Source organism: Pteropus medius, unplaced genomic scaffold, assembly GCF_902729225.1.
Source record: "Pteropus medius unplaced genomic scaffold, Ma_sr-lr_union100, whole genome shotgun sequence".
Taxonomy (NCBI): Eukaryota; Metazoa; Chordata; class Mammalia; order Chiroptera; family Pteropodidae; genus Pteropus; species Pteropus medius.
In genome coordinates, this window is record NW_024353517.1 from 4,159,778 (window position 1) to 4,182,487 (window position 22,710).

Sequence of the window (22,710 nt, forward strand, 5' to 3'; positions counted from 1 at the left end):
CTCTGCCCTAAATGACCTGGTTCCTGCCCAGCTCTCTCATCATGTCTCCATTTATTCCCTGCCTCATTCACAATGTTCTGGTCACACTGGCCTGCTTTCTCTTCCTTGCCCATAGTTGGCCCTGCCCTAGCATCTTCACACTTGTAGTTCTTGCTTGTTTTGGTCTCTCTCTAGATCTTCACATGGCTGCTTCCTCATTATTTAAATCTCAGCTCATACATCACCTCTTGTGAGGTTACTATTCCAGCTAAAATATCCCCACATCTATACCTATGACTGCGCCTATATCTATATCTATGTCTATGTTTATATCTATATCTATGTCTATGTCCGTGTTTATATCTATATATCTATATCTATGACTATAAGTATGAAAAATGAATCAATTATCTGTCAAAATGTAAGGAGTTTGAGGAGGGCAGAGACTGACTTATTTATCTCTATGTATCCAAGACCTAGTACTGTGCCAGATAAATATTTGTCAACTGTTTGAATCTTTGTAAAGCAAATTATTCTTTATGATATAAAAAACCAGGCTTTACTTTGTTATGTAAGTTCAGATGTTCATATATCAAATATTCTTGATTTTCTACATACTTCTCTGCTGGCCAAAACCCTCTCAAAAACCATGTTCTTCTTTTTGTTGTTATAATTCATTTCTACCATTGAGTGCTCAGTACCAGCTAAATACATTACAGGCATTGTCCCATTTTATTTCTTATAACAACCTTGTGAGGAAGGTGTTGCTATCTCTCTTTGCTGGTGAGGAAATGGGTGTGGAGTTGCTAATAACTATCCCTGGGTCACACAATTAGAAATTTATGAAGCCAGAATTTTAACCCATAGCTGTGTGACTTCATTGCTGTTACTATTATCTCAAACTGAGGTTGATTCCCTCCCCAGTGCTATTTCTTCATAATCAGCAAATCTTAATGCTTCAGTGGATTAGCTTAGATCATCCTGTCAGGCTCTGGGAGAAATTAGACATCTCTATATCCATCACAACAGGGGTATGAGGTGTTCTCATTACCTTCAGACTCCTTCTGAACCAGATTTGACATAGTAGAAACCCCAAACATTTCCCTGCCCAGACATCCTGTCACTATTGACCAAGTTGAAGTGTGTGGAGATTACTCTGCTTTTTAGAGTTTCTTGTAAAAGTCAGATAGTCCTGGGCAGTGTAGCACTTTATCAGAGATGAATCAATCCAACCTGTCTGAGTGTGGGGCCCTGGATAGTAGGACCCACATAGAGTAGAGAAGAGAGATGTGGAAGAGCTGAAGACTTCACTTGTCTATTTTGCCCAGCAAGGTAGAACATTTAATGAGAGAGAAGGATATTCTCCCTATGATTAAGTAAGTAAAAGCAGGCTGTGACCTGGTATGTTGTTGCTGGTATGTACAGATGACTCATTTTTCCTTACACATAGGAAAATCAGAAGACCCCGTACCTACTAACAAGCTTATATCTGAGTAGTGGAGTTATAAATTGATTTTTCTTTTACATTTTTGCTTTTATATATTTTTTTAGATTTTCTTCGATGAACATGTATTACATTTTCAATAATACAAAAACCACACAGGAAAGGGAATCTCTCCCAGAGGCCCCTTTCCCTAGAGCCCCCACTGTGGTAAACTTATAACTGGACTGTTCTGGTAGCTGCCAAAGGGTCCCTTTCCTCAAAGCCCCCTTGGCTCCAGTGTGTCTTGCACACAGTTGCTTTTTTAAAAGCATAGTTAGATCAGGTAGCTGCTTAAAGAACCATCTGATCATGTAACTGCTCAAGCTAGTCCCAAGCAGTTGCCCTGCCTGACAGCTCGCTGGTATTTGCAGCTGGCACAAAGCTAGCTCTGAGGATCAAGGAGCCCTCCTTATCTTCACAGGGTGGCAGCTTTATGAATAGCTCCCTTTGGCTATCACTTCAGGACCCCAGAGGTGAGTTATGGGTCTAGCTGAGAACAAGCCTCAGAGGACTTAATGGAGGGAGCTTTCCCAGTAGTTATGGCTTGAGGCCTTTCGGCTGCTGAGTTTCCATAAGAAGCAAAACCGTGGTACTAAATGTTAAGTCAGGGGCCTCTTCCCTCTCCTAACCACATGCGCACCAACAAGCCTCTGGGAAGTTCGATGCACTCAGGGAACACATTGGGGGACATTTATCTCAATTACACATTTTTCCTGCATTAACCTAGAAAACTTTCACTGGAAGAAGACAGTCTGCCTAGCGTGCAGGCCGCTTATCAAATCAGGCTGCAATAGTAAACATTATTCCCCTCCTTCCAGGCCCATTTCAGCGGGTACAGACCAGGAGGGATCTGGGATAATGAAATATCATTAAGTGCAAAGAGCTTGTTGAAAAGTAGGAGAACTCCATGTTTTCAAAAGAATGTGAAAAATATTTCCATACTGTGCATTTTAAAAAAAGAGTGGAATCCGGCAACAAACGTTTAAAGTGGTGGTATTTATTTACTTGTATATATGTGTGTCCGTATATGCTTTTCAATACTTTCGAATATTTTCTATGACCAATGTGTATTATTTTTGGAAATAGATAAAAAACACTTATGCTTTTAGAAATTAAAAGTAATAAAAGGCACCAAACAAAAACCTGAAGTTTTAGCAGTTAATTATATAATTTTCTATTCTTTTATGTATGTTTAAAGGTTTTATAAATTTATAAAATTACCTATAATTCCACCACTTTGGCATAAACATTATTAACATTTTTAATGTTGTTTTTATTCTTTTTCCTACCCCTATATTAACATAAATTCATATTACATTTTAAAAGCTTATCAGACAGATATGGGATATATCATTGCTTATTTTTTGTTCACATGACTATCAGTTAGTAGCTTTAACAGGTTTGTCTTTGTAAGCTAACATGATGTGTGGTATGAATTGTTTTAGGATCTCGTGCCACCAAAATACACTTGTTTTTCAAAAATTTGTATTCCTGATAAAGACTAAGTACTTGGCCTCACTCAAACCATAAACATTACTTATTTAATGTATTAATTATTTAATAGATACTTGAATAGCCATGAACCTGGTGAAGAGTCTTGCCAAAATCTGAAGATAGTCAGTCACTTGGGGATGGAGAGTGGCATCCATCAGTTTTGGTGCTCCTATTTTAATAATGCCTCAATGAGCTTCTTAAAATTTAGGAACCTGGAAACAAAGAAAAAAAACAAAAATAGTGTTTTTAAAGTCAAGTTTATTGAGACACAATTTAAATAGAGTACAATTTTACCTTTTTGGTATATAGTTCTGGGGATTTTAACAAATGCATACAACTGTGTAACTATCGTCATAGTCAAGATACAGGCCATTCCCACTGACCACAATATACCTCTGTGCCTCTTTGCAGTCAACCCGTTCCCCAGTGGTCTTTGTCAACCACTGATCAGTTTTCTTACCTTTTCCTTAATGCCATGTATGTTTTACTATGTTGCTATTTGAATATGGATGCTTTCACTTACCAGAATCCATGTGAGATTCATTCATTTTGTTGTGCGTGTCAATACTGTTGTATTGCTCATGAGTACTGCATTATGTGGATGTACCACAGTTTATTTATCCATTCACTGGTTGAAGAACATTTGAAGAATACTGTTTCTGATTTTTGGCAATTATGAATACAATTACTGTAAATATTCCAGTACAGGTTATTGTGCGAATATATGTGCTCTCTCTCTCTCTCTCGCTCTCTCTCTCTTTCCTAGTCAGAAGTGGGATTTCTGAATCATGTAGTTAATATATGTTTAACTTTATTTTTTAAAAATCTGTCAAATAGTTTTCAAAAGGGCTGTACTATTTTGCATTCCCATCAGGAATGTATGAGAGATAATGTTGCTTAACATCTTTGCCAGAATTTGTTCTAATTGGAGTTTTTTTTAGCGATTCTAATAGACTTATACACTAGGCTCATGATTATTCAAATATATTTTATCTGATATTTAATTATGTTGAGTATGTTTTCATGCACTTATCTCCTATTCATATATCTTCTTTGCTGAAAAGTGCTAAAATCTGCAAATTTAAAAAATTGGTTGTTTGTTTTCTTATTATTGTTCGGAGAGTTCTTTATATATTCCAGAATCAAAGACTTTATAAGATATATGTTTTGCCAATATTTTCTCCCATTTTGTAGCTTGTCTTTTTGTTCTCTAGTATCTTTTGAAGAGCGGGTATTTTAATTTTGATAAGGTCCAATTTAAACATTTTTTTGTTTTTTTTTTTAATGAATCCTACTTCTGGTATTGCATCTAAGAAATCTTCACCTACCCTAAGGCCATAAAGGTTTTCTCCTATGTTTCTTTTTAGAAGTTTTACAGTTTTAGGTTTTATATTTAGGTCTGTGATCCATTTCCAGGTTATCTCTCTCTCTTTCTCTCTCTCTATAGATAGATAGATCTATCTATCTCTATCTCTATCTCTATCTCTATCTCTATCTCTATCTCTATCTCTATCTCTATCTCTGTATCTATCTCTATCTCTATCTCTATCTCTATCTCTATCTCTATCTCTATCTCTATCTCTATCTATCTAAATGTGATGCCTGGCATGGATCAAGCTTCTCTTTTTTACATTTGACTGTTTGCCAAAACCATTTCACATGACCTGTAACATAGGTTTACCAGACAGTTAAGTACATGTATAGTTAACATGTGCTTACCTGTGTGTCCTCAGTAAGTCCTGTAATTATTCAGTTATCCAAGCATTTCTCAAGTAACTGTTGTAATCCAAGATACTATGAATGACCACTACCCTTAAGGTGTTTATCATCTAGTGTAGGAGAAACGTATGTCAATAAGAACTATGATATGATGCATTGAGAAACAAGCTTCATAGCATCTATCCAAGCATAACATCTGAATCATTTCATCCTATATGTTAAGAGCCAACTAGAATATTCAGTAAGAAGCTATATGACAGACTAAGAATGAAGAAGACTAAGTAGCTGACCCATTTCTTTGGACAACTAGTTCATGAGGGACATGGCAGAAATGCCAAGTCAGAATGTTTGAATGCTTCCTTATAAATGACAGAGGCCTGAATATCTAAATGGACATATCGAAATGCTAGAGCGCTAGTGAAAGCCTTGATCTTGAGACTACTCATTTTTCTGCTTTAATTAAGTCACTTTGGCATTCTGGGCCTTAGTTTCCACATCTATAAAGTAAGAAACTTGGACTAGGTGCTCTATGCATTCCTTTCAGAAAAGAAAACACACAAAAGTTTGCAGATTTGATACTACATCACAGAAACACTGAGGGATACAGTCACATCAGGTGAGTTGATAGGTGCTAGACTAAAGGATGTAATTACTGAACATTTAGGCAAATATAATATATTGGTGGTAAAGGTATAAAAAACTATTTTTCATATTAAAATTAAAACAGACGTATTTTAGAGGGGGAAAAAGCATTCATGAGAAAATGAATTAGTGGTCATTATTGATATTTTCAATGAGCCTGTGACAAGATTCTGTGCAAAATTTATTATAGTATTTTTCCCATATCAGTGATAACTCATTTTCTCCCTAATATGTCCAGGGACATGCCTAAGAGATAGGAAGTAAAGAGTATTAAAAAAAAAAAAGGACACTTTTCTGGGTGATAAGCTAGAAAGAGCAGGAATTCAAGTAAGGCCTTAGTTAAAATTTTTATGTGTTTTGTGGAAAAGAATGAAACTGATATTAAACATCTCTCATTCGTGACTATCAATCTAATGAGAACAAACTCTTGTGTAATCTTATAAAGGTGAATATTTTAGGTAAGCAAAATTATATTTATAAAGTGATCGGCAGCCAAGGGACCAGTTAAGACCAAGGACAGTGACTTTGATCGTCCCAAAGGGTAGTAATCTCTTGACTCTAACAGCTTGTACAGTCAAAATGAGTAAAAGAAGCTGGGGACATTACTTACTCCTAATGGGATGCAGATTACTTCCGAATGGAGGGGGCCTTGGGAGCAGGAAACCATGAGTGAACCAAATCCTGGTTGCTGAATATTAAGGAAGACATGATTGAGCTGAAGGATTTATGTAGGGGGTGGAAACACTGCCACATGAGGCCAGATTAAAAAAAGAGAGAGAGACTCAATCTAAAAATAAGAAGCTTGACATAGAATATGATCAGATATAAAGGTATTAACATTGTAAAGAGAATTCACCTACATTTGTTTGCAAAATGCCCGAATGTAGATGAAGACTTGGCAAAGCTTAAAGTGCATACACAATAGATGCTAAAGCTATGAATCTCATTACCCCAAGAAGAGATCATGAATGATAATTTCAACAATTTCATGTGAGAATTAGCTAATAAGCTTTTGGGCTCAATCATCCATTGATTTAAAGGAATCAAATGCTTTCAGGATGATATACTAAAGAGCTGTTTGCTATCTTGATTTTGAGAAGCCAATAGCCAAACAAATGTTCTTTCACATTCTACTAGATCATAAAAAGTCGTAACTTTTATGTTGAGTTCTGAAGAATCTCATACTGTCAGAGTGGCTACAATCTGTCAAGTCTAAAATTTACATTTGGAGGAAATGGCTTTCTGCAGATTTTCTTTTCCCATGCCAATCTCCTGACAAAATGAGCAATCAGCTTCCAAGGTGATACCTTCCTCTTGGCAGTGGTTGTTCTGGCTGCCTCTCCAGACGAAGGGAATCTCAAGTGTCCTGTTCATTAGTAGGTCATTCCTGTATTAGTCACTCTCTTGACCCCACTGAAATATTTAGATAGTTATAACGAGTACTCAAGTGAATTATTACAGTCTCATTCAGAATCTAAAAGAATATCATGCTTAAGCCAGTTAACAATAACAGTAAAATTTAAAATTTCACTTTTAAAAACACCGTGAGGGAATTTTGGGTCTACATGAACAGATGATACCAAATACAGTTTGGTGGTATAATCACATAAAACTTACAATCAAGATAACCAAAAGCATATTTAGGCTATCATAAGGTAATTGTAATTAGTGTAATTTGACTCACTGAATGACTTAGGTGTTCAAAATAATCCTTCTTTGGAATCCTTTTAAGAAAGCCCCGATGGTCCCAGAAGGGCTTAAGGAATTGGTGAGTGGGAAGTACTCAGTGATAGAAGTGGCTGCAAAATAAGGAGGCCGAACTCAGTCTCAGGTGGGCCACATCTTCATTTGAACACACGGCTGTCCTGAGAGCTGTCTCTATAATTTCTTTCTCTAAGAATGAAGTTTCTAAAAGCAAAATGTGTCTTCATCCTTGACCTGGACTAAGGGCATGAAGTACATATGTAATAACATATCCAGGTCTGCCCTTACGATCATATGCAAAGTCTAAGTCTCAGTTGGCTACTATGTTCCCAGAAAAGAGGAGGAAAAGACAAAGGAAAGGGGGTGCAAAGACGACCTGAGCTCAGTAAGGTAGGCACAAGGAGGGCCGACATAACTTTTGGGGCCAACTGCAGAGAGAGTTAGAATGTCTGCTGTGTTCCTCTTTGAAGAGAAAACTTATTTGAGATTCCTTTTAATTTGCTCACAATCTATATAAACCCAGAAAATTAACTGAGTAAATTACCTTTGTTCTCACCCAGGGATAACAACTAAGAATTCCAGGCTCTATTCTTTGGCAGGGCTGATGTTCAGCCAACACACACAAGCAAAGCTTCTCCAGTTGTTAAAAATACTGAAAATATTTTTGCACCCTTTGGAAATGCATGCTGCCTGGCCCATCTTGAGTGCTGCCAGCTACCTTATTTGTCCTGGCTTTTCTACTGGGACCCACAGACCTCTGCCCACTCCAGCAACTAAAGGGTGAATGCTTGGCTCTGAAGGACCTTGCTCTAGCATTTGCAGTGTCCATTTTCTACCAAATGTTAAATATTTCAGTTACCCTGTCTGTTGTCTGACAATGGTCATAGAGACACTGGCTACCCAACCAGGAAGTTGTTAAAAAGTAACCTAGGGCAGGACAACAAGGGAGATGGGTAGAGACGGATAAAGAGACTGGCCCAAGGTTGCTTGGGGATGATGAGCAAGGGGCTCTTAGTCCTGAGGGATCTTGGGGAGACGATATGAAGGATTTTCCTTGGTCCCAAGTGATACAACAGTACCACTTGCTGCCTCTAGGAGATGTTAGGAAGAAGGAGAGATCACAGCTGAGGCAACAGAAACCCCAGAAGAGGAAAGTCCTATGTAAATATGCAAGAGGATTAAAAATAGAAAAGGAAAGTTAATTCAAACCACAAGTGTATTTTCAGACTGCCAAGGTCCTGAACTCCTGCTTCTTACGCACCTCGATGTGAATGGCGCTCTTACCAAAGTAAGAGAGAATTTAGCTCAACTGAGGGACATATAAGGAAAGTTAGGGGAACAGTTCCAGATGGGGTAGTGTAAAAATGCAGAAAGAACATATAATTCCTTTAAAGAGTAAATGCTACCAAAGGCCCCAATTATCACATGCATGTGTGCTCTCAGAGCTCACTGTACTTAAAAAATGTCCCTTTGAAGTATGGTGTAAAATATGGCTACACAATAAGATTTCATTCATTTAGCATATATTTATTGTGTTAGCAAATCTGGTCTCAGTTAGAGCTGAAAAATGCAGAGGTAAGCCCCTCGCAATATTTTCAAGCAAATGATTTATTTTTTGTGATCACTTCTTCCATCCCCATTTCCTCCACTCTTTACTCTCCTGTAATCAGTCTAAACCCTTCTGAGGGACAAGGCCTTTTTTGTTTAAGCAGCAATCCCTATTGCAGAAGAATCCTGAACCTCACATTCCATTTAGGACATAGAGGAGTGAATCTCCACCAGCAGGCTTTTGGGCACCATCATGAGGGGTGGGAGAAGGCTTGTTAGGTGTTTGGCTCACTGTAATTCATTTTTCCTAGGGTTGGCAGGAAAGGTCTCCGAACCAGTGGGTATTTTATATTTCAGGGGCATGATTGTGGTTGTTCACACAGCCAGTTCTCTGTTTCTCATAGCCAAGTACCAGCACGACAGATTTGTCTTAATCAGTTTGGGCTGCTCTCTAAAAAACGTATCATAGATGGGTAGCTTAAATGACAAACATTGACTTCTCTCTGTTCTGGAAGCTGGAAGTCTGTGATCAAGACACTAGCATGGTTGGAGTTTTGGTGATAGCCTTCTTGCTGATTTAGATGGCTGCCTTCTTGCTGCGTCCTTAAATGGTAGAAAGAGAGCGAGCAAGCTCTCTGGTCTCTTATCAAGGTACTATCCCATCATGAGGGCCCCAGTCTCATCTAAACCTCATCTAAACCTAGTTACCTCTCAAAAGTCCCACTCCAAATACCATCACATTGGAGATTAGGTCTTCAACATATGAAGTTTGAGAGGACAAAAACATTCAGTCCACAGTAGGACTTGATAGTATTTGGGCTGAGCAATGTCTTGGTTTTCCAGAATCGGCACCACAAGCTGGGTGATCATGGAATATGAGCCAAAAGAGAGCACCAGCGTGCAGGGTTGGCGGGGGCAGGGGAGGGGGCGGGAAGCGTGAGGAGGCCTTGTGGTGAGGTGGGCTGGCAGGCAAACAGTGAGGGATGAGAGAGGGGGACCACAAAGGAGTATTTGTCACCGACAAAAGAATTGCTGGCTCACGATGATAGTAAAAAGCAGATCAGCTTTAAGTCGATTTCATTATTGATTTTATGTTCTCTGCAGACAATATGCCTTTATTTACTGCATGGGTGGGGCCACTCCCTCAGCTAGTGCCACTACCCTCTGCCCAACTAACCCCTACACCGGAGGGCACAGTTCTATCTCAAGTTTCTGAACACTTATCAAAGTTGTCCTGAGACCTAAAGTCTGATGAGTTTTCTCAGAATAAATTGACGATGGCTGTTAGAAACAGAGATAGAGGTAGGGCAGGAAACGTGGGTCTTTATGTACCATGAGGACATCACTTCTTGCAGGAGGGTAGAGAAACAGGCTCTTCCACCGCCTTCTGTTCAGTCTCTGGTGACTGCAGCATCACAGGAGGCCCAGCCTGTGTCCTCTGGTTGCCAGGGCAATTTAAAAATAGCTTCTGCAGCCAGGGAAGGGGGCAGGGAGGGAATGAAGATAAGTGGCCTTTTGCAAGAAAACTATCAGCAATGAATCTTCCTAGGCTTGATCTGGAGTGAGAGGGTCTCTTGCCATAAGGACCTTTCTGCTTGGGGTCCACTGTGGGCTCTTTCTGGAAAGGACCCAGCTTCCTCTGGAGAAGGGCCTGTTTCCTCTTTTGACCAGAAGCCAGTAGGACACCTGCAGTCTCTGCATAAGAAAAAGAAACCGTCTGTCTTCAGTTCAGACCGTTCTGCCTGTTTGAGGAGGGAGGGCTTTACAAATCAGGCTTTATAGACACAGCCTTTCTATTGGGAAGGGAACGGGTACAGGGAGAGAAACATAGGATTCTTTTGGGCGCAGGGTCAGCAATAGCCTCAACTCTTTGCACCAGGAGTTTCCATATTTGGTGTTTACATAAATTGGTTGGTGTCTCACGTGGGGTAATACCAGCCAGACCTTCAGGCAGATGCCACCCTAACTTAGGACATTTTTCCCATTCAATATAAGGGTTAGAGGCCAAGTGATGTAACAAACTAACCAGACGATTTTAAAAGTTTAAAAATGTCCCAGGAAACTGCTATGGTTGAAATCTTTCTCTATTCCTCCACTCTTCACTTAAGACACTCAACCTCATTATTACCAGGCTTTGGGAGAAAATCAACAGCAATTTTCTTTTCCCAGAAAAAGATTCAAGACTCTTGCATTAAAACCGTGTGAGGAACTTCCTCACTAAGCAGTTTTTAACCCCGCAGAGAAGTCACCAAAATGAATTATAATACAGTCGGCCCTCTGTGTTCTGGGATTTGCATCCACAGATCCAACCAACTGTGGGTATGGAGGGTATGTGTGCATTGTTCCACACCACTTTATATGAGAGACTTGAGCATCTGTGGATTTTGGTATCCACGGGGTATCCTGGAATCAATCTCTCATAGATACTAAGGGAGGACTATACTCCATTTTATGAAATATTGTAAAAACATTTAAAAAATCATTAAAGAATAATTTAAAACACAAAAATTTTCACAATAAAATAAAAAAAACAGGTTACCAAATTAAATATAAATCTCAAATTTTTAAATTATAAAATATATGTATATAAATATTATATCTTATAATTTTTTACACATATAATTACACATGTATATATTATATAGATATGTATATATAATTAATGTATATAAAATACAAATATGATATCAGACTATTTCTAGAGAGTTCAATTATAGTTATTTTTTTCTTCTATATGCTTTTCTTTATACGGTATTTTATATTTTCTACAAGGGGCATTTAAAAAATCCTAATGCAATTAAAAAAAAAAATCAGCATTACCGATGTGAAAGCTGTGTGCTCTTCCCTTAGACATGTCCACATGAAAGAAGAGTAGTGGCCTGGAAGCAGAAGTAGACTTTCCTTGCCTTAGAAACTCCTAGGGAATGTAAAGCAAAGGCAAGGCTTCTCGGAGGCAGAGGGATGGACTAGATGACCTTCCCAGCTCCTAAATTCAAATCACTACTGAATTCTAACTAGCCCAAAAACTTTTTGGAGGGAGCCATTCAGAACTCTCTTCATAGTCTGGCATTGTCATCAATCAAAATGTTCTTCCTAGGGGGAACTAAATGGGGTAAAGAGGGTCAAATATGTGGTGACAGAAAGAAATCTAACTATGGGAGGTGAACACACAGTGTAAATATATATATGCCTTACTGTTAAAATGTACAGCTGAAACTTACTGGATTTCGGTAACCAAAGTCACCATAAAAAAAAAGAATTAATAAAAAAAAAAAAAAGAAAGTCCTTTCTTACATGTAATCCAAATCCCTTCGCACTGGCCTGCACAATATTCCTAGTAGGCTCAGGAATGAACAGGGCCCCAGGGCCAGGCACCACCCAAAAGCAGCCCAGGCACAGACAGGGCTCTCCAGGGCAGTGGGGCAGGGCCTCACCATGGTGTAACAAGGAAGGAGGAGGATGGCCATCTGAATGTTTCATTGCCTTATGTGTTTTTCAATTACCTATGGTGACTCTGATCAACTGACAAATCTCACCCTGGGCAGGGTCTTAGTGTCTACTTTCTATGCCAACAATTCAGTTCTTTCTGTAAAGTAAGTTAACCATGATGGATTAAGTCTCCTTCTGACTCTAGGGTTTGACGAGAGTTGTTTGGAGGTAAAAAATTGCTTCTAGAGTGTTTGAAAGGTGCCCAAACCTCATTTGCCCTCTGAAATCTTTGATGTAGTATGAACTACAAGTCTATGATCCAGGCACATGCTGGAGGCCAAGGACTGTATCCAGCCTGCAGAGATGGTTGGTTTGGGCTCACAGTGTTATAAGGGCACAGACTTTAAAAAGAAAAAAAAAATCACCAACATTTAAAAATATGCCCATTTTAAATAAAAATCTGTATTTCCAGATTCTCTTGGAAAACTATAAAATCTGGCAGCACTGGGCCCTCGGGGCAATAGCCAGCAGTTGGATCTGGGTGCTGGCTTCCCCTTTTGAAAGAGATGTGGTCTCTCCAGGTGCCAGGGTCTCCATCATTTCCTATTGTCTCTACGACTCAGAGGCTGAAGGGCAATTTCCATTATGTTTCTTACATCAGATCTTCATTCATTCATGCTACCTGTCTGACCCTTGTAAGCATTTTTCAATCAATTTGCAGTTTTTGATATAATAAAAGCCCATTAGGGGCAGAGATCACCTTCCTATTCTTTACAAAGCTTAGCTCAGTAAGAACACGTGGAAGTCCTCAATAAATGTTTGTTGATTGCAGTTATTACATTGTTTCTAACTACCTACATGAAGTTTGGCCAACAAAGTCAAGTAACCCCTGTGTTGAAGGTTTTTCTGTGTTCCTACATGAACCTCTCTGCTTCTCCACGAAGGTAAAAGGATCTGCTCCCTAGAATAAGCCCCTGGCTACCACTGGCCCTCCACTCATGCAACTTTATTCCTAACCCTGATATTTCCTCAGACTGTGTCTAAGGAGGTTGAATTTAGCCCAACTTCTCACTTGAAGAGGACTTGGCAGTTACCTATCCTCGGAGACAGAAAAGGGATTCTGGGCTTCCTTCACAAATCACTTTTGACAGTTTAAAACATAAGAGCATATTTTTCATGTACCAACCATACAAAGACAGAATCCTCATCCTGTTTATTTACATCACGAGTTTGGAAAAGCTGCCAATAAATACAGAGATGGCAGTTTTTAGAGATATGGGGGAGGGGGTAAGAAGAAGTCAGTGTCTACTCATTTACCTACTCCTTATCTCTGCTCTCAACAGAGCCGGTTTATCCTCCAGCCTCCACTCCTTTAACAGTTTTATTCTTCTGATGACTCTATCTTTGATCAAAAGGAAAACATGTTACAGGGTAAGATAAGTGGTTCAAAGAATAAGTCAAGAATAATCAATTAAAGTAAATAATCTAAGGAAAATAATACTTTATAGAAATTTTATTTAGAAATAAGGTAACCAGTAGGACACTTTGGAGAATGAGAGGGGGTGCTAACTGGACAGGATGTTGGGACTACAGGCATAACTTGGAAATGTCCCAGGAAAATTGGTATTTATGGCCATCCTATTTAAAAATCAGATGTCTTTGTTAAAATAGCCTAGGACAATAGTCTTCATTCATAACAAGGCTGAATGCAAAAATATTTTGAGCTACTCATAGCAAACCTCGCTGTAGTGGAGAGAAAGAGGTTACAGGCTATTAGGAGAAATTTCTAAGTGACTACAGGCAGTCTCCAACTTTTATTGTTGTACTTCATCTGTTTATTAGAGGCCGTGTAAAAATCTTCTCTATCTTGGCTCTCATCTCTACTCTGTCATTTTCAACTTTATGTCCCTAAGTGATGTCAAACAAGTTTAGATAGTCAAAGCACCTGTAATGCTGGTACTTAGCGATATCTTAGGGAGGCAGCAATAGGTCGTAGAGAAGGAGGTAGCCCTCATGGAAACTGGTAGAAGTAATAATTATGATCAAACGAACAACTATCATGTGCTAGACCCCATTCAAAGGCAGAGTAAACTGACCCACAAGATAGATACATCACAAACAATCCTAACGCTGTCTCCGCAAGGTAAGTTAATCATTACGCTAACGCTATAGCAAATAAACTCAAAGTCTCAGTGACTTCACGCAATTAAGGTTTAATTCTTGCTGATATCACAGTCTACTGTGAGACAAGAAGTTCTGCTAAGAAGTTGTCCTACACATGGTTACTCAGAGATCCAGGCTCTCCTATCTCAGAAGCCTTCACTTCTGGCCATGTGATCAGGCGGAGAAAGAACAGAGATGATCACACTGGGACTTTACGGCCAGGCCTGAAATTGGTATTCATCGCATCCACCCAATTATGTTGGCCAGAACTAGTCATATGGCCCCAACCTAACTGCGAAGGAGACTGAGAAATGTAGTTTTCCTTGATGCCAGGAAGAGATTAGTGAGCATTAGCTAGTTTCTGCTAACATGGCTGTAATCATCCATTTACCAATAAAAAATTGAGGCTTGGAGGTTAATAACATTCAAGAGTCGAGCAGCTAAAGTCACAGCAGTTGAGATTTAACTTACTTGTGCCTGACTCCAAAGCCCCTATTCTTTTCATTGTATCTCAACCTATGCAATCAACTTATAAGCTTCCCCCATAACCAGCAATATAAAAGCGAGATACATATCAACCTCAGCTCATTTCCCAAGCATTTCTCTGCCTACTTCCTCTGGTTTATGACAGACCAACTTTAGATTTGGCCCTTTGTGTGTGCCCCTTGGAGGCCAAGGCACTCTACCTACCAGTGGTCGGGCTGCTGCCTCTTGTGGATGTGCTCTCATTTATGTGGGTCTTTAGTTTTTCCCAACAATATTTTTTAGTTTTCATTGTAAAGGTCTTGCACGTATTTTGTCAGATTTATTCTGAGTATTTCATAGATTGTGACGCTATTGTAAATGACATTTTAAAAATTTAATTTCTAATTTTCATTGCTAGAATATGAAAATAAAATTGATTTTTGTATATTAATCTTGTATCTGCAAAATTGGAAAACTCATGTATTAGTTATAGTAGCATTTTTGTAAATTCCATCATTTCTATGTGAATAATCGTGTCATCTGCAAACAAAAGCAGCTTCATTTTTCCCTTTCCAATCTGGTTATCTTTTTTTCTTTATTTTATATCACTGTTAAATATCTGTGTGTGTGTATGAGACTACACATAATATGTATGAGGCTTGATAAGCATTCTTTACATCAGCAACTAAGTGGACATTGAACATTAGAATTACAAATAGTTTTATTTGTATAAAAATTTAATAATATTTAAAATTTAAAAATAAGTTTCAGCTTTATTTATTTTAATAAATATTTTTAAAATGTTTTATTAAATATTTATATTTGTTTAAAATATTTGTTTAAAAAACAAATTCTATTCACTATCTTTTGTTTTTTTGTCTTTAAATTTGAACATTTTAGGAAAAAACATTGAAAATATATGGAGAGTAATTTTAGTTTTTTATCTTCTACATTTGCTTTATGTTTTTATTAAATATACTCAATTTTGAATCATTTCAATGCAATTATATTTTAAATTTTAATCCTTTAGATCAATGCAGTCTAATAGAACTTTATGCAATGATAAAATGTCCTATATCATCTTTGTTGTCCGATATGGTAACCACTAGTTACATGTGACCACTGAGCACCTGAAATGTGACTGTGCAACTGAGGCACTTAATTTTTACTTTATATAATTTTAATGAATATAAATTTAAATTATCACATTTAGTTTGTTGTTATCATACTGGACAATGCAGCTTTAGATCATATACTTTCCCTAAAACACAAATTACATGAAGATCTTGAGTTTAACTATATAATTAGTGACTTTGCTACAATAAAGGCAAAAAATAAATTTTATAAAAAATAAATTTTATTAAAAATAACATGAATTATAAATGTCTTATTTGTTACTTATCCAAACACCACAGGCTCTTCAACAGAACTCTCAGCGTATGCGATAATAATTATATTCAATTATTTTTGATATATTGTCAACTTTCGATCAATTAGAAACCTTCAGCTTTAGATCATTTTTCCGTTTAATTATCTTGAATATATATTTGTCAAGGAAGGAGGATAAATAGTATGTTGTTTCACTTTGTGATTTTAAACATTTAAATGTAGGCATATGGTATGTAGGTTACTGAACATTTGCCTTAGCTCTAACAAATGTTGGGGATGGGCCTGCTTAGACCTGAGTCATCCACATGTGAAAATGGTAAAACTGCACATTGGTCACTGCTCTTAAGCTCCTGTAATGCCACTTCTCTTGGCTTCCCCTAGTAACAGCCACCGCTGTGCCTGCCCATCTCTATCACCTTCAAATCTATTGTTGATTGTGAGCTGCACTTTAAATCCTGCAGAATCCCTTCCCATCTACCTAATATTTGATATCAGTGAAAGTGAAAAACTCTTGAAGCATCCTGACCCACAAAATCGCTACAAGCCACCATGCATTCTTCAGCAAAATTTAACTCTCTTCTACCACCCTTGAGTAATGTGTGCACACATTCTAGAGGGTGAAAAACTCTCATGGACTCGTAACATTGAGTTAAATTACTTTTATTATAATATCACATAAATATGTAAAGTGCCTCTATTGGGAAGTGATTCACGCCAGCCCTTCTCATAGCATTTAGCCTTTCTTATATTCAGTCAATCCATGGCCCTGGCTCCCTCAATTTTGGGTGAAGTCATCAGGATTGTGCTACTCAATTCAGTTGGCAAAAGCCATAGCAACTGAAACAAGATACAAACCGTTCAAGTTCCTTTGGCTAGAGGGAACCTATTGGCCAGGCAAGCACAGAGACTTCATGAATTCATGAACGAATCCCTCAATCAGTTCAGTACAATTATTTTGGGGTGATATTTTTATAAATCCTTACAGGTGAAGTCCTGGTGGGTCTAACTTTTCAAAACAATGACTCTAACTTTGAGGCAGTTTATAGTTCAGTGAATTTATTTTTCAATATTTCTGTCTGTTAATGAGCAGTTGATTGAAAACAAATCAGCACTTTCTTGGCAGATTTTATAAGTGACTTATAAAGAGCACCCTCAAAGCCATTTTAACTTTTAAAGATGCCAAATAGAAATATTACTAATTAAGTGTCTATAAATGTGGACTAATATTTCCTGAACTGTGCCCTGCAGGGAACAGCTTCTAGGACGTGTTAATAGGGACTTAGCAAAAAAAGTAAGTAAATAAATAAAGAAAGAAAATGAAAAATTTAAATTTCAGGACTTCAAATATGCTAATTGGAGAATGAATCTCTAAGAGGAGGCCCAATCAGCATATTTGAAGTCCTGAGAAGTTTCATTGTAAAGAAATTTGCTCTAATTTTAGTTAACTAAGCATTTCCCAAGTTTACCTAAACATAGAAAAGTTTTTGATTTTGCCTCATGCTTCCCCCAATTCTAATTTAAGATATATTGACATATGTATATTTTAGGTCAAAAGTATAATTTTGAAAATATGTAACTGAAATGGAACAGAGTAGTGTATGTATAGACCTTGCCTTAAATCAGGTCCTTGGAAAGCAAACTCTGAGATAAGGATGAATGTGTGGGAAGTTTATAAGGTGATATCCTCAGAATCAGCACCTACAGGGAAGTTAAGACATAGCATTGGGGAGAGGTAGAAGTTGAACTGTGTTACAGTCACCACAAAAGCCTCACACTATTATAGGGAATCTCTGAAGCTGTGGTGGCCCCTCAAAGTTGTCTCGCCTTGAAGCAAGGAGGCGGAAGTTCATATCCCTCATCACTAAGCTGCCTCCATGACAGCAGGCACGATCCTTTCCATTGACAGTAATTCTTGGAGAACATAGCTGGAGTCGCCAGTTCTTAGAGAGGCCATCAGCAACTGGGAGACTGAGTGCATCAACCCTAAAGAAGGCATCTGGGGGAGAACAGCAGCGCCCATCACAGCCCACTCTGCCCCTTTAATCCATTTGTTTTGTATAGTTAAGTTCTGAGAATAGCTCCTCCAGAGTTCTGATTGGCCGTTTTACTTAGGGAAACTTACAAGTGAAAGGAAGTGGGAACAACAGCCCCCTCATGATGCATCTCATATAGAGGTTGCAACTGATACTCATCATCTCCTTTGACTACCTTTCCAGATTTCCCTCATACACAACAGGCAACTCTGTTTGTCTAGGTGGCTTACCTGATGTAGTAACCAGACTTATATTCCTGAGGTTCTGAGCCTCTTGGCCATGACTACCGTACTTACATTTATTATCAAGATTGGATGCTGAACATTTTCTTCCTGCTCCTGTAGGGTTACAGCAGCCCTATCTCCTCCTTATAATTGAGCCAATTACCTATGCTGGGCTGGTGTCTCCTTTCCATGTCTACTGTTCTCTTGGCACAAGGAGTCAACAGTGGCCCCCTGATAATCATCACTAAAAGTTTAATGGGAATCTTGCTGAGTCCCCTAGTGAAAGCATTTTCTCTCTGAAAACCAGAACTTCTAAACCCATAGAGCTCAGAGTTGTGGGGATGGGAAATAAATTCCACAAGTGGGTTACTAGGAATGATGATGAGTGGGGCAATCCTAATCCTGTCCCTTATAGTCTACCTACTGAGGACACAGCACCATGTCATGGCAGGTGACTTAGAGTAGCAGCTTCCAAATTCTTGGTCTCAGGACCCCTTACACTCTTTAAAATTATTGAAGATCTTCAAAGATCTTTTGTTTATGTAGGTGATAATTATCAATATGATATTAAAAATGAAAACTTAGAACATTTTGAAATACTTCTTTTAATTTGAAGATAGCAGTGAGGAGCCCATTACATGTTAACAGAAATAACATCTTAGTATAATTTATTATAAAATTACTTTTTACCTCATGGAACCATGAGACCCATCCTAAAATGTCAAATTGTTCCAGAATATGAAGGATCATGATAAAGGACAAAACTTAGTAAGTGATTTTTATTTTTCTTTGTTTATTATACTGGAATAAAGAGAACCTATGAAATGTGTTAAATTTTCAGTAAAGTTTAGTCCACTTTAATGGGTTTGCCTTCTTGATTTACTATTTAATGCCTTTTGCCAACAATATGAAGGGTTATTCATTACTTTCTTTGTAATCTGTGTACACAGCAAAAATCCTTTATGTTAATTTTGTTATATCCTTGATTATTTAGGAGAAAAAAATCTCAGTAATGAGAGAACTTTCATGTTCTTTACAATCATGTTATTTTCTATGTTTAAAATTTTTTTTATTATATTTTGATTACATAGATAATTGTTGTCTTCGGGCACCCATGATTCCATCTTAATTAAATGTCCAATTCTCCTCTAAAAACTTTTGATTTTTGCCTTCCTCAAATCAGATCCAAATATAGAAATACAGAAAGAAAGAAAAAAGAATATCTCTTATACTGAAATCTATTTTGAGATTTCCCAGAGGACCCTTGGAAAATCACAAAGATGTGTTCTTTCACCTTTTAAAAAGAGAGATGCCAGAAATAATTCAGTTTTTTTGTTATGTTACCATTGTAAAGTTCCATGGGAAAAGTTATCAAATCAGAAGGGATACTCAGCCTTCCCTAGGTTAAATTTGGATGGGTAAAATACTGTTAATGCAAAGATTTTTAGAAATTATATGAGTCATGAGACGTCCTTGGATATTTGTCAGTGTCTTCACTTTTCATATGTTTTAACTTTAGAAGAAACGTTGACCAAAACTCTGTTGAGTTTTTCTGTATTTGTCAAAATTCTAGTGGTCCTTTTGCCTTATACTAGATAACAATAGAGTGTTAGTCATAATTATTTTATTATTTAGAATGTTAGCTTTGTCACAGTTTTCTTTCATTTGAATCTAATATTGTCTATGTCACTGGTTTTAAATTGGGGATGTATATCAGATTTACATATGGAGATTTACAAAAATACAGATGTGTGGGACCTATGCTAGATTTACCGAATCTCTTTATATTGTATGCACCCTATAATCTTGGTATATTATGTATATTATGCCTCAGGATCATTATGCTATGTCTCAAGTTTTTTCTTCTATAAAATTTTATTTACCCATTTTTATACATAGATATTCTCTGACTTCTCTGAAAATGCACTTTATTATTATTCTTAGAGACATGTTGTCTAAAACTTGTTTTGGAATGGCTTTTTCATCTTGTTATACATGCCACAGAAGCAATCAAATTTCCTTATCAATTACATTATTCTTGTTATGAACTCTCATTAGACCTTTACATTTGAAAAATATCAGTAATAAATTAACAATTGCTGGTAGCCAATAAACCATTTTCTCTATGACCTAAGATAGTTTTCATTTACATTGATGCTTGTCTGAAGGCTCTGCTATTAGCTATAGACCTGAGTTTGTCATCAAAAAAAGGATTATCTCACGACCCCATGGAAAAGGACTGTACCAGATGCTACAGACTAGTGATACTTTGAAGAATAAACTCTTGGGTGCAGGCTTCTGATGCGTCTCTTGGACAACTTTCAGGCCATATCAGTGTGTTGAGTGAGGATTTCCAGAACTTTTTTCCATTAAAAAGCATTCAGGCTCATGAAACTGCTAACTCAAGGTTTAGTCGAATAGTGATTAACTACGTAGGACTGAATGAACTGATGAGAAAATTTTTACTGCGATTATTTGTTTCGAATACTGTGGGTGTTTAAATGTTCAACTTTCCAAATATAAAAGCAAATACTTTCTTTTTTTTCTTAAACGCTCTGAAATCCATAACAATTCAGTAGACTCTACTTTTATATATTGAAATTAACATTTAAAAATTCGATCTGATTTTCACTGTTCTCCTTGAAATCAGAAACTCTTATTAAGTCACCTTACTTGTCATGGCAATATAGTTATTTGCATAGGTTCAGTAAAAATCTGTTTTTTTAAAACCAAAATATAATTTTAAAAATCAGTTATGCAACCAAAGCCTTGCCTAGAATGTGACATTTGAAAATGTTGCTCATTTAATGGAACTTAGGGGGCAAATGTGTATAAACTCTTCCTGGGGTAAACTGGCCTGGACCTGGTTCACAGGGTCCCAACCTGAGGACCAAGAATCTATGGCAAGGTGGCTCACTCTTGTGTGTATTAGTAGGTCCTCCTAGGCTGTTTGGCCAGAGACCATACCACATGGGCCTCTCCATAAGCAGCCTGAGCCTCCTCATGCCATGGCAGCTGGATTTGCCTAGATCCAGTCATCCCAGAGAAAAAGAGAGCAAGGAGGCAGTCCCAATGCTTTTTATGACATAGTCCCAGTTACACTGTCACTTGTGTTTTATTCTTCTTATTAGAAGTGAGTTAATCAGTCCAGCCCACACTCCAGAGGAAGAGAATTAAGCTCCACCCTTGAAGGAAGGCAAATCAGAGAATTTTTGGACACATTTTTAAACCCAACCCAAGGGCAAACTGGGATTTGGCATTTTCGAAAGCACTGGCTTTTCCATCATTCCAGGCTCTACCGTCACCTTTGTGTAACTGTACATTTTAATGGATGAAACAGTCTTGTAACAAGTAGCAACAAAACAAAGCAGACTGTAATTGTGTGCTATGATAGAGGTACTAAAAGTACCAGGGAAGAATAGTAGGTCCAACTGGGATGATCTGAGGAACTTCATGAAGGAAGGGGCCTTTGACATGAGTCTTGAAGAATGAAAGGACTTCAGTGGTCTAAGATTAGAAGCCAGAGGGAGAACTGGCCAGCAAAGGGAGCAATATGGATGTTGATAAAGAGACAGGAGACAGTATATTCTGGCTCTGGGGAGCCGAGAAAAATATAATGTCACTAGAGACAATTAAAATAACTTTAAAGAAGAGAATGGTGTGGGATTATGCATCAGAAAGGTCATGGGGAGAGAGAAGGTTGGTTGGGGCTAGACAACAGGAAATCTTATATGTCAGAGTCAGGGCATTAGAAATCCAGGAAAGGTTCTTGGATGGGAAACTGCCATTTCCCATCCAAGGCAGCTGCTATCACTAGATAGTAAGAGGAAAATAATCTGATTAGACTAATTCACACTAGGATGTGAATTGTTGATGATCCTATACCCACCTAATAGTGTTTGATTTTTTAATATTTTTACCTAAGAAAAAAATTTGATACACCATAGAAAAGTTACAAAAACTTTTTCTATAGACTCTCTTGAAATATATTGATTTTCTCCTCTTTTCTTTATGCATACAATTTGTTTTTCTGAAACATTCAGGAATAAATTGCAAGTTTATTTCCAAATACTTCTGTGTGCATCTCCTACGAATAAGGGCATTCTCCTACATAGCCACAATATGCTCACCAAAAATTAGTACCTTAACATTGATACAATCTATCCTCTGATCTACAGACTCTACTCAACTTTGCTGATTATCCCAATAATGACTGTTATAGAAACACAACACTAACAAAAACGACAATAGCAAAGACATCTTTCCTTTACTCCCTTTCCTTCTGGCCCAGGATGTAACACGTGATCATGCCTTGCATTCAATCGTTATTCCTCTTTAGTCTCCTTCAGTCTGAGACCTCTTCCCAGTCTTCCCTTGCTTTCCACAATCTTGGCATTTTTAAAAAAAATCACAGGCTAATTATTTTGCAGAATATCCC

At 37.6% G+C, this 22,710-nt stretch overlaps 1 long non-coding RNA gene across 1 annotated transcript in view; it reads right to left on the reverse strand.

Annotated features, from left to right (window-relative positions):
- Nucleotides 1-2,982: 2,982 nt before the first annotated feature.
- The window catches only part of LOC120592956 (uncharacterized), a 60,979-nt gene continuing 41,251 nt past the window's right edge, over nucleotides 2,983-22,710 (reverse strand). Inside the window, exon 3 of the long non-coding RNA XR_005650258.1 lies at nucleotides 2,983-3,168. This is a non-coding gene — a long non-coding RNA (uncharacterized LOC120592956). The remainder of the gene's footprint in view (nucleotides 3,169-22,710) is intronic.